We start from the raw sequence: 12,108 nt of genomic DNA on the forward strand, positions 1-12,108 counted from the left end.
AGACAGAATCACTTGGCCAGCCATATATTCCACTTCTGTCTGTTATTTCTTTTCATCTTGGAAATAGCTGCAAAGAACCAGAGAAAATAACTAATCATGACAGTAATCTTAACTAAGCTTGTACATGTAGCAATAGTAGTACCTCGTTAATCTTTAAACTGAATCTCTAAAGTCTACTCTATAATCAAACTCTTTTTGAGGCATCAATAGGCAAACAGACTCAACAACTGCTGCTCATCCTACATGATTGAACCGCCGCCATGCCACCGAACAAACCCTACTTAGCTTCTTAGGCGCCTGATAATCACCGCAACAATATCATTTTGATGAGGCAGCATGTAACACACAATGTCGGAAAACAAATAGATAGATCCAAAATTTCTTAATGCAACAAATAACTGTATAAGAAACACAATTTCAACACACAAATAATGAAAGGTAAATACTGTCTTGCAATACTATATGGAATAGATGTTATTGCGAACCTGTTCCTACACCATTATCCATGGCGCAAATCCTCGAAGCAAATGACAGATTTTTGAATCCTTGTGTTCAGACGTTTCGCATCTATATTTAGTCGCAAACATGCCTGAAACAGATTTATTTAAAGCAGGTTTTGTAACGATGAGCTTTGAATACAGTAAAGCCCTCTTATATCGAAGACGGATATATCTAATATTGTCTATATCGAACCCTTGTATATTTCTGGTAAAAATTACATGCATTAAAAACTTTTTATATGGAACGCGATTTTGCTCACAATGGATATATCGAACTCTCCCGCGTGGGATTTCTCGCTCTCCTTAGGCATGCGGCAGGCGTTCCCGCAATACATCGGCGCGCAGCGGTGGCATGCGTGTCGCTTGCGACTTTTGCACGAGCTCGAGCGCATCCAAACCGGCTGTGGCAGAGTGGACCAGCTCCACGTATGCATGCCGTTGGAGCAGTATATTATCTCTGTGGTTGGAGCCGAAAGCGCCCCATTGGGCGCTGCAGGCTGCGGTGTCACCGAAATTCGAGTCCGCGCCACTCGCTGCCCCCACTTTTTCGGTCACTGGGTTCGCCGTTATTCGCTTGCATCCATGCTTGTCTCCGCTCTGTCGAAGACGCCGATGACTCCGTACCGCTTCCGAGCCAGAGCGAAGCCGTCGCTGCCGTGGACCTGCTACGGCGATAGTGCAGTGCCATTGAGGACAGCGGCCTTGTGCTTGTCGTCTGTTTAGATTCCGTGGAGCAAGCAGCCACCAGCAACGCGTTGTGCTCCAAGAAGCAGGCTACATTCACGCAGTTCTTGCGCCCCAATAAATTAACGTTTTCTTCCCGAGAAAGTGTCGTATCAATAGGGAAAACTGCAGGGTGGTAAGAGCTCAGCGTTAGCTCGTGACTCCGTCGGCAAGATTGCTCTCATAGGTTTTCTTTTGCTTCACTTTATATATAAAATTTTTGCTATACCGAACTATTTCGCAATCCTCGCGCTGTTCGTAGTGCGGTATTCCTACATTTTTGTTTACTCCATTTAAACGGAATGGTTTTTCCGCATATCATGCAGTTCATAAACACCTCTGTCTTTCTGGTAGCTATGTGTAACGCCTTTCATTATCATCGCATTAAGGACGCTTCTTACACCAAGTTTACAGCTACCGATCCACAAACAGATTCATCAGGACTACAAATATTTTCACAGTCTGCGAATTCTGTTATTTCATCGTTCGGTCATATTGCTGGGAACATTTTTACCTTATCGGCTGGTTGCGCTCCTTTTGGAAGAATTTGGTTGTTTGCGCATGTCCCTTTCTTTTACTGCCTTTTTAAAGTGTGCAGAAAATAAAAGCGAACTACAAAGAACAAAGGCTGCTTTATATTGGCTCACAAGCGTAGGACAGCAACGTAAATGCCCCCAGAAACCAGCGGCTTGTCGCCTTGAACCTTTATAAAGGCCAGAAAATAAGGCACGTTAGCTACAAAGCAGGTTGACTGTTTTGTAGAAGCAGCTCGGAATGCGCAGTTTGTAAGCGCCGGCAATGTTGGGTTTAAAGCAATTGCCGTCCCTATTTTATGCACTTTGTTCCGTCTGACCACCTTGTAGAATTGAAGTTGGATTCCCTGGATGGTCATGCCACGAGAGCTAGCCATTGGCTTCTTAGTGTTTCCGCGGCAGTTTTTGTCTCCTGTAGTCTTTGTATTGAGGGCGCCGACTCAGCTGCGTTCGGTAAATACGCTTTCATCTCACCATTGAATTTCAGGGAGGCGTTTGTTTGTCCCCTTCGTTGCTTTTGTCCTTATATTCTCCTAGTTGAGGACGGAACCGTGGCTGTGGAACGTGAAGAAAATTCCCACTTGAAGTTTCCACATACCTCGCCACTCACACAGCATGTACCCCATTACTATTCCTGTCAGCGCACAGTCGGACTGTACGTCAATGGACAATTCAGCCTGTTCGGAGAGGTATCTCCCTCCCCAATAAACCCAGCATATCTGGGGACTTTATTCCTACAACTTTGTTTTTAGGCGTCAGGCCATTCTGACCCGTCACTTGACGTGGTTAGTAGCCGTTCTTTTTTTTTTGTGCCGGACTGTTTCAATGTGAAATTTCAGTTTGTTTCGAATGCCTAAATGGCAATGTCTCCAGCGTGACAACGTTGGCTTACGTCCTGGGTGTTCAAACGTATTATAGTTAGAAAGTCTAAGTAGTAATAAGTTATTATTGCTCCGGGCCCGTAAAATGATGTGCAAGAATTCTTAAAAGTTTCTCAGTTGTTTGAACACAAGAATAATCAGTGCTTCGCGGTATATTTTGCGGGAAGCACAAAAGTCACGTAATATAATTTCAATAGTTTACATGTAATTTCGCTCAATAACCAATATCGCACAAGAGCACAGCAAATAATAGTGTCTTTGTATCGGGGACCAAGAATTTTGAAACGGGGTGTTCCGGCGCCTGGGGCGCATGATGCGCCTGTGCACCTGAATCATTGACCGCAACATTTTCAATAAACTGAGTTGCAGGTGGCAAGGTTTAGTAAAATCTGCCTATGATGTGAAACACTATTTGCAATAAGACTGGTAATTGAGTGCATACAATGAGTGTTTGTACCTGGCATACGCACAATTTGCCTTACGCAGCATCTACATCAAACTATATTAAACATCTTAAAACACCCCTTTTATTATGCCACTGGCGAATAGTGGAACCAAATTTGGCATACTCTCAACCAGATGCACCATATCGATGTCCACTTGAAGCCCAACTAACAGGTGCACGAACGTACACAGATGCGCAAAGGTACACAAATCCGATTAAAACAGCTCCACTTTAAGCAAAATGGAGAGACGAGCTAGTTGGTGAACGTCCATGAGTGAAACTTGAGTGCGAACTGACGAGACAGGAGCTAGAAAAGCGACGAGACCAGCGCTCTCTCTTTCTCGTCCCTCCATCAATTTGTGCTTAATTTTTACTCATGGAGTCGACCTTGCTGCACACTCCCTGACTGCTTAAACAGAAGAACCCGAGGTGACTCCTTGCTATCGAGTAGTTTTTATGAATGGAAGGTAGCGGAGTTTAATATTACTGATGTGTCCCATCTCTTTACCCCATTTTACTCGTAGAGCAGACGTAGCCCCTCTTCAGACCAGAATACGGAAACATTCCAAAAGATCTTTGTCGTCCCTACATACTAGAAACAAACCATTTTTAGTACTCGCGTGGCCATAAACAGTCCACACAGAGAGTGCAGTCCATTACCTGAAAAATATCCTCTAGGGGCTGTTAACCCCTCAACCTGTGAAAGTAGGCTGGCTAAGTGCACGAATGTGACAAAAGGAATCCTGGCTATATCGCACTAAAGTCATTCGCTACCCAACAAATCTTGACGCGCTTGGGTGATTAATAATTGCAGCAATACCCTCCAAAAGAAAAAAAAACGCATGCTGCTAATTGAGCTCAATCGCCACGGGCTAGGACATAGCCCGTACATACAAGCACATACAAGACATACAAGCACGTAGGCGGAGTTCTAGCAATAACAGCCATATTTTTGGTCATGTTACCAAGACCCAAGTCATTATGAAACTCAAGAGGTGGAAGAATAGATGATCGGGGTTCGTATAACTTACTTCAACCCAAACTGAGAACAAAACACGCACAGTTCCTAAGAAATATTGAAAATCAGCTTTCTGATTTTGGCGGCAGACTATGCAAAAACTGCTCGAATGTACTTTATAGAACAAAGAATCAAAAGCTGCCTCTTCAGGTCTATTTCTTCCTTTATGTTACCCAAAAGCGCCGACTTCAGCAATATGGTATCGAAAGCGTTTATCACCTCAGGAATTTTAGCCGCGTTTTCTGGTATCGGCATAATGCTTACTACATCCCTGGCCCTAAAAGACGTATTGTAAACTACGTTATTCAAAACCTAGCAGAACTACGTAACGGAAGTCGCCGTTGGCGGGGTGGGGAGAGATTGTGTGCGTTCTCAGCTTTCGCGTTCGCTACATGTGCGATATAGTTTTTTAAGTGATGCACTTTATAAGCGACCCCAAACCATCCACCGCCGCCGGCGGCGGCGGCGTCGGCGGCGGCGGCGGCGTCCGCAGTCCTCCTCTCTATATAAAAAAAAAACAGCATCCGGCGCCAGGTTTCGATCCGAGGACTTTGCGGCCGCAGCGCGACGCTCTACCGACTAAGCCACGGACGCGACGCTGATATCAGTGTTAGTAACGCGCCTTATATCATTAACGCATTCAAACTACGTCGTCAGCGGCGTGCGTTGGCGACTCAGCGGCGTTATAGCGGCTTGATAACTGCGTGGTGTACACGTGATACTACAAACCCGATGGAAGAGATGGAAGAGAAGGCGGCGAGGCGGTGGGCTGCGGGGGCCGAGCGCAAGCGCCGCAAGCGGGCCGACAACCGTGCATTCGCACTTTCACATTCTCCCCCTCGGGGAAATGCGGGGGAATTTTTTAAAAAAAGAAACAGCATCCGGCGCCAGGTTTCGATCCGAGGACTTTGCGGCCGCAGCGCGACGCTCTACCGACCAAGCCACGGACGCGACGCTGATATCAGTGTTAGTGACGCGCCTTATATCTTTAACGCATTCAAACTACGTCGTCAGCGGCGTGCGTTGGCGACTCAGCGGCGTTATAGCGGCTTGATAACTGCGTGGTGTACACGTGATACTACAAACCCGATGGAAGAGATGGAAGAGAAGGCGGCGAGGCGGTGGGCTGCGGGGGCCGAGCGCAAGCGCGGCAAGCGGGCCGACAACCATGCATTCGCACTTTCACATTCCCCCCTCGGGGAAATGCGGGGAAATTTTTTTTAACAAGCACTGTAAGTGCATGTTAAACCGGCTTGACCTTTCGCAATCTTCACATTACAGCTCAGCATACTATCTTCCCGACCTTTCATATTTTGTGATTGTTCTCGTGGTTATTCGGGTTCTTGGGGCATAAACTTTGCACCTTCATTTAGCAAAACAACCTGTAGGCAGTGCACCATACGCACGACAAAGTATAGGAAATTTTTGTGCCTGTTGCCGGAAAACTCCCGAGCGCAGGTCCTCCAGCGATGTTTCACCAGCTTGCGTGAAAATGATCCAACGTGCGTCATTAACGTAATATGAATGTGTCACCACATTAAAAAAGTCCTGCCATGAAGAATGCACCAAACACGACTTTTTATTCCAAATAAAATGTGCTTTGAAGCTCACCGAGTTAGTACTATTTGCTTTGTAAAGATGACATAATATACATAATTATTCGCGAAAAAGAAACAGTTTGTTTGGAATAAGCGCACATAAATTAGGTCTGTGAATTCAAGGGCATAGAATATGAAAAATTAAAATAGGGTTTGGCTGTGCTAATGATTGCATCCCGTGCTCAAACGCTTACATTGCTGGTTCTAAAGCTTTCGCCAATGCACAACTGGAAGTATGTGTTATATTGTAGATATGTAACCTTTTGTTTGATTCAGAGTACAGGGACATCATTATTTTGGTTGACATCTCTGTGTTTTCGCAAAATTTTCTGATTTGATTCACTTTTTGCTTGTGCATGACCAGCATACACCGCCGGCAGGGGTGGCTGCTGCAACGTGGGCTGCAGCATCATAGAATACTGAGTATAAATTCTTGTATAATGCAGCACGCGAGAGTGAGCTGTCTGTGGACATTTCAGACGCTTGTTAGAGTAACAACAACTGTCAAGTCTGTGCCCCAGCTTAGGCCAAGCGTTCCGATTCTAGGTAACACGATGTTAACCGATCTTCCCCATGGGATGTATAAATATTACGATAAATACTTGTTCTAATGGATGAAGGTTGACCATGGTGACAACGGCGAAGCAATTACATAAAGTTGCAACTTACGACATAGCAAGCAGCATCATACTCATTGGTTGCCGAGCTATGGGTGCTGATAGGCGTGGTGTTACACCAAAAGCTCGGGCGTCACGTACCCGCGTCCCCTATTCCCTTTCCTGCGATTCAGATATACGGAAGCGAGTTATAAATAGAAAAACACTGGTGTGTTCAAAAGAGAGGCTACACTAATGTTTAACTTCAGTGAAATAGTTCCAGCGAAATCGGCGGCCGAAGGCGAACCGTCATTTCTCAATAAAAGGCGATTACGTTGCCCCAGAACTTCATGCCTGTATCATTAAAATTGGGAATCTAGCCTGACACCTCGGCGTTCTCTTCGGATAAGAAATCTTAATAATGCGCATGAGAGTTTCATGGTTTCTGAACAGCTAGAAGTCACTATGCTTGTTCCTAGGTAGCGATTCGTTTGCTGTGATTTGTGTCTAATGAAACTTCCTTCTCTGTATAACTTGCTACGTCCAATTAGTGAGCCGCCGACCAAAGTAAAAAGCACTAACAAATAGAACGCCAAAAGTGAAGTTTATGTCGAAGGTTTTCTAGTACATACATACAAACACTGCTTTGGATCTAAGTTGGGTATAATTCCTCCCCAGTTGTTCGCAAAAGCAAGCAAATAAAGCAAGCAACATTCAAGAGGAAGTTCTTCCCTACAGAAAAGAGCATACGCATTCACTCCTGCGATTACATGAACTAATCTCGGCCCATTGCAATGTATAAATTTAGTTTCCAAAATGGCACCCTAATTAATGCAGCAAAGAGTAGCTCATGGAGCTGAACAAACCAATTTCACTTGCATCACCTTGCTTGTACATCTGTCCACTTTGAAGGTAACAGTTGCTGCATAACCGACAACCTAAGTATTCAACCGAACGGGGAAGAGGCTCGTTTACACAAATAATAATCTACAACTTATCATACTCAGTAAGAAAACAATGTCACGAGAAAATTTTCGACACTTAAAAAACCTCCAGACATGTCAATTATATATTTAAACAAAAGATTCCCCCGCATTTCCCCGAGGGGGAGAATGTGAAAGTGCGAATGCACGTTTGTCGGCCCGCTTGCGGCGCTTGCGCTCGGCCCCCGCAGCCCACCGCCTCGCCGCCTTCTCTTCCATCTCTTCCATCGGGTTTGTAGTATCACGTGTACACCACGCAGTTATCAAGCCGCTATAACGCCGCTGAGTCGCCAACGCACGCCGCTGACGACGTAGTTTGAATGCGTTAAAGATATAAGGCGCGTTACTGACAATATCAGCGTCGCGTCCATGGCTTATTCGGTAGAGCGTCGGGCTGCGGCCCGCAAAGTCCTCGGATCGAAACCTGGCGCCGGATGCTGTTTCTTCTTTAAAGAGCACTGCGGACGCCGCCGACGCCGCCGCCACTGCCAACGCCGGCGGTGGATGGTTTGGGGTCGCTTATAAAGTGCATTCGCACTTAAAAAAGCGGTTGATTCTTGGCCCGCTAGTGCCATAACGGTATCGTACCACCTTACGCATATTCGCGGCTTTACATGTACAAATATGTTATGGGCAGAGGATGTGAAATGGCTTTCTGTAATCTCTTTATGTGCCCAACGCACAAAAACGTATCAGACTTGTCAAGAGAGCCGATAAATTTTATGTAAAAAACCCTCAAGTATTTATGGTGCTAGAGTAAAATTATAATATTTAATTATCTTAGTATATTGCTCATATAATCAGTTCACTTCCACTTTTTGCAAGTATTTCATGAGAAGGGGAGAGTACTGCTCGCCTCGACTTTCCGAGATTGAAAAGGTGCTAAAACGTATCTTGCTGTGTCTGTGAAACCGGACAATGCAACGACTCAGTAAGGTAATAATAAAAACTTGTGAAAATATAACCGCCGACCACAAGGTATTTGAAAATATCATCGCTGCAGTTGTTATATCACAATACGCCGCTGCTACAAATTGCATTTTAAGGTGTGTGCATGCAGTCCTCTCTACTGAGGGTCCATGTAGGCCTATACACAATTCAGATTCTGCAGCCACGCCCAGTATAAAGCACGATAACGCGATATAACCAGGCGGAGTAGATTTCGCTGCGTATCAAAACAATCAATAGCCCCCACTTTCACCCTTCGCTCTGTCTCTAACTAAGAAATAAAAAGAAAACATCCTGAAAAGTTATAAAACACTAAAGACAACTACAATGTTCTGATTACAAAAATACCGTAATCCAAGATTTCTTTGATCCGCATGTCGCGGCACGTAATTGTTGAAAGAACGTTTGGCTTTACCAATGATCCAATTACACCGCATCGTCTTGCGAAAAATGCTTGTTCAAGCACCAAACCCACACCGCACGTGTTTAAACACATAGAACCAACATTTTCAAAGGTATACGGCGCGGAATTGAAATTAGGTTATTCAAAAGGAGACAATAGACCCGACTTTGCTGTGCCAAGAAAGAAAACCACTAAATATACGCCATAACGCGGATACTGATGGGTGTTCATTATTTTATGGGTGCGGGTTGAGTACGAGTAGAGAGAAAATCAAATTCCAGCAAAGGTGACACCTCAAAGACGGCATTGAAAACATTGATCTGCGTTTCGACGCTGTGTAGTTCTTCAAAAATCGCTTCGTTTTTTTTTTTTACTTGTTTAATGATCTTATTTAAAATGAGCCCTAAGGCATTGGCTGCTCGAGGCGCAGTAATTACCGGCCACGTTTCGTTCAGTGGATGGTACACTGACATCGTTTCTAATATTTTCCTTTAGAACGGTAGTATAATAGGGTCTCTAGCTTGAAAGGATGTTTCCACCGGCAATAAATACCCGCATATCATATCAGAAAGAGTGGGAGGAGGGTTCCGAGTTTATTCGATTTGGTGCCCGTTCTTGAGGTGCGCCATTTGATCAAGTACGGAGTGGCTCAGTTGAGGCGGCCCGTATGAGAGGGAAGAGAAGCAAGGCGGGTAGTTGGTTTCTGTGCAGAGAATCAAGGTATACTACCTCACGTGTTGAAAGCGTCGTTTTAAGTGGAGACAATTTACGATTCCGCCAGCATATTCTTTTGGCGCTGTAAAAATGTGTGCCAATAGCATGACACGGGCTTTGCTTAGTCGATTTTTAGCTCAAACGATTTCAAGTTCTAGAAATGTCGAGTACAGAGAAAACGCAGCAAGTATCAAGAATGCTAGAGGCAAGCAAAGAACGCGAAAGATACATAACTAAGATGAAATAACATACGATTGCCACGTGCCATACCGGACACAATGCCCTTGCGAAAACATAAGAAAAATAAGATTGGCGACACTATATCACCCCGGGCATGTTTTTCCCCGGCTAGTTTTTATTTTTTGCCTTCGCCTTCTGCGCATTTTTTTTCCTTGGAAAATTTATGACGCAGGGATTTTTTTGCCTGTGTGAATAATTGTTGTATATGTAGACTGTATTTTCAACTTCCCAGATGTATTTCCACCGCGTTTACACCACTGCCATTATATAACCCTCTTTTGACGCTCTTTGCCCTATAGTTGGCCTTGCGCCATTAAACACCAAACATCATTATATTATTTCCCTGCTTCCGTTGCAATGATTCAAGAGGCGGGTTAAATAATTTTTAAGGGTAATCAAACCGTACATTTGCAGTTTTGAGTCGTAACGCACTGTATCATTTTTAATCTCCAACATAGGTAGCTAGGTTCGGAATCTTTTACGAATACCTACGTGATAGTCGATTCGAGGCGTTCAGTATTGTGGATCGTGACAGTTTTTTGTAATCTCGAGCAACTGATGTTTCTCGCGGCAGAATGAAGCACTTTACACACCAACTGGTTTTTTAATTATGCAGTGGTTGCTTCCCGAGTAACTTGGGAACGTCGTGCAGGAATTGCTAGAATGCGGCTTTGGGCTCAGGTTTACTTTACTAGTGATAGTAGGACCGAAGCCTGTCTACCTGGATTTCTTGTATTTTATGTACAGCCAGTTTCCAACTGAACATTATGTTTGCTCTTTCAATACTTGCACACAAATTTGCGGGATTTTCTGGCCATCGTCATGGGTTTCATGACCACGCCTTTAAAGTAACGAGACGAGCGACAAGTCAGGCGAATTCAAGCTTCTGAATGATCTCACAACACAAATCGTACACCACAAACATCTGATAGCCTCATGCAATTCATGCAACCCGCGAGGACGCCTCGGGCCGCTAGCTGGCTCTACGAAAAACTGAACAGGTAGCTGCAGTACTATACCCGTAGGTACACTCTTCAGGCTTGGAAATCTTCGGGGAGGGGTGTGGTATGGACACAATGAATTCCGCGCCAAAGAGAACCTTGGCGGCCGTCCTTCAGTTAGGTATATGGTGTTTGTCCAGTGGGGAACAGAGAACGCATGTATATGCCGTAACAACCGAGGCATCCGTGCTTTTTTTTCATGTATTTTTCTAGTGTTCAGGGCATCTGTAATAGGGACGCGGCCAAACTGACAAGGGACGATAGTGAACGAAGGCAAGCAGTGACAGCAAAGTGCTCACCTGTGGAGCTTGTTTTTAACGCAGATTGTCGCCTCGCTACGTGTACCGACATACTTCTGCGCCAAAAGATATTCTCCCACTCATAATACGCATGACTACGTAAGTGATCCAGGCGAATTTGATTCATTAAAACAACTGTATTGACGGCGAGGCTAAAGCGTCGACGACAGTGGCACTTGCCTTGTGAAAGGTTTTTTTCAGTGGTTGAAACTTGAGTCCTCGCTGGTTGTGCTTGCTCATTGTGTCAGGACGCGCTGATCGGCGATGTATGAGCTGGCAAGCCCGTCCACTCACTACTTGCAGATGGGTTAGTACTGTGAGCGATGGTATGGGTTTTCGAGTAGTTCCATATAGCAGTTCCGTAAACATTGTACGCACAGCCAGCACAGTGGAACGTGTTCCGGCTGTGCTCATAATTTTTGCGTGTCAGCAAGAAGAGCGGAAAAAATGGCGATTGTTATGTTATCATGGGAGCGTAAACTTGTGATTGGCGGAGTGGCGATTTCGGTGTACGATAGTTCTGGATACGGAGCTGAGAATATTTTGGGCTTGTAGTGGTGGTGAGATGAGCTGTGATCTCAACTGCTACTGGGTCATTCCATGCCAAACGTCCCAGCCGTAAAATCGACCATCACGGATTTGCTCATTAAAATTGTGGGTCATCCTCGCATGGCCTACAATGCTCCCTGAAAGTGCTTTGGTCCAAAAAAATTGTTTTTTTACTAGCGGCCCTTTTACCTCCAGGATTTAAAGCAAACTTACGTCTGTGGAAAAACTCATGAAAAAGTAACTTCTCTCACAATGGCCACCATTTTTTGTGAACATCATGTTGAGACCCTGGGCTGCTCTATGCGGCATTTTTAAACTATTTTTCCTTTTCTTTGCTGTGATTACGCCATTCAGAAAATACACGATGTCGAGCATTTTCAAACATTTTTAGCAAATACGAGCACATTCTCTCAGCCAATGAAGCATTTGTACCTGTATCCGAGCATTGTGAAAAATTGGTAAAAATTATATTTACACTGAAAAAAGATGAAATGTGCGGGAAAACGTTGGTCAAATTTGGAAAAATCTCCTTTCTGGCCCATATTCACCTTGAAATTGCGCACTGTTGTGCTCGTAGTAAAAATATCAAATACAAGCCATTCACTAGCACAAGTTATCGTAGTTTATTTCAGAAAGTTTAATCAGAACAGTTTTTGTTTTAGCACAGAAAAAAAATT

The sequence above is a fragment of the Haemaphysalis longicornis genome, unplaced genomic scaffold (assembly GCF_048455015.1).
Source record: "Haemaphysalis longicornis isolate Haplotype H1 unplaced genomic scaffold, Haemaphysalis longicornis Haplotype H1 scaffold_4, whole genome shotgun sequence".
Lineage (NCBI taxonomy): Eukaryota > Metazoa > Arthropoda > Arachnida > Ixodida > Ixodidae > Haemaphysalis > Haemaphysalis longicornis.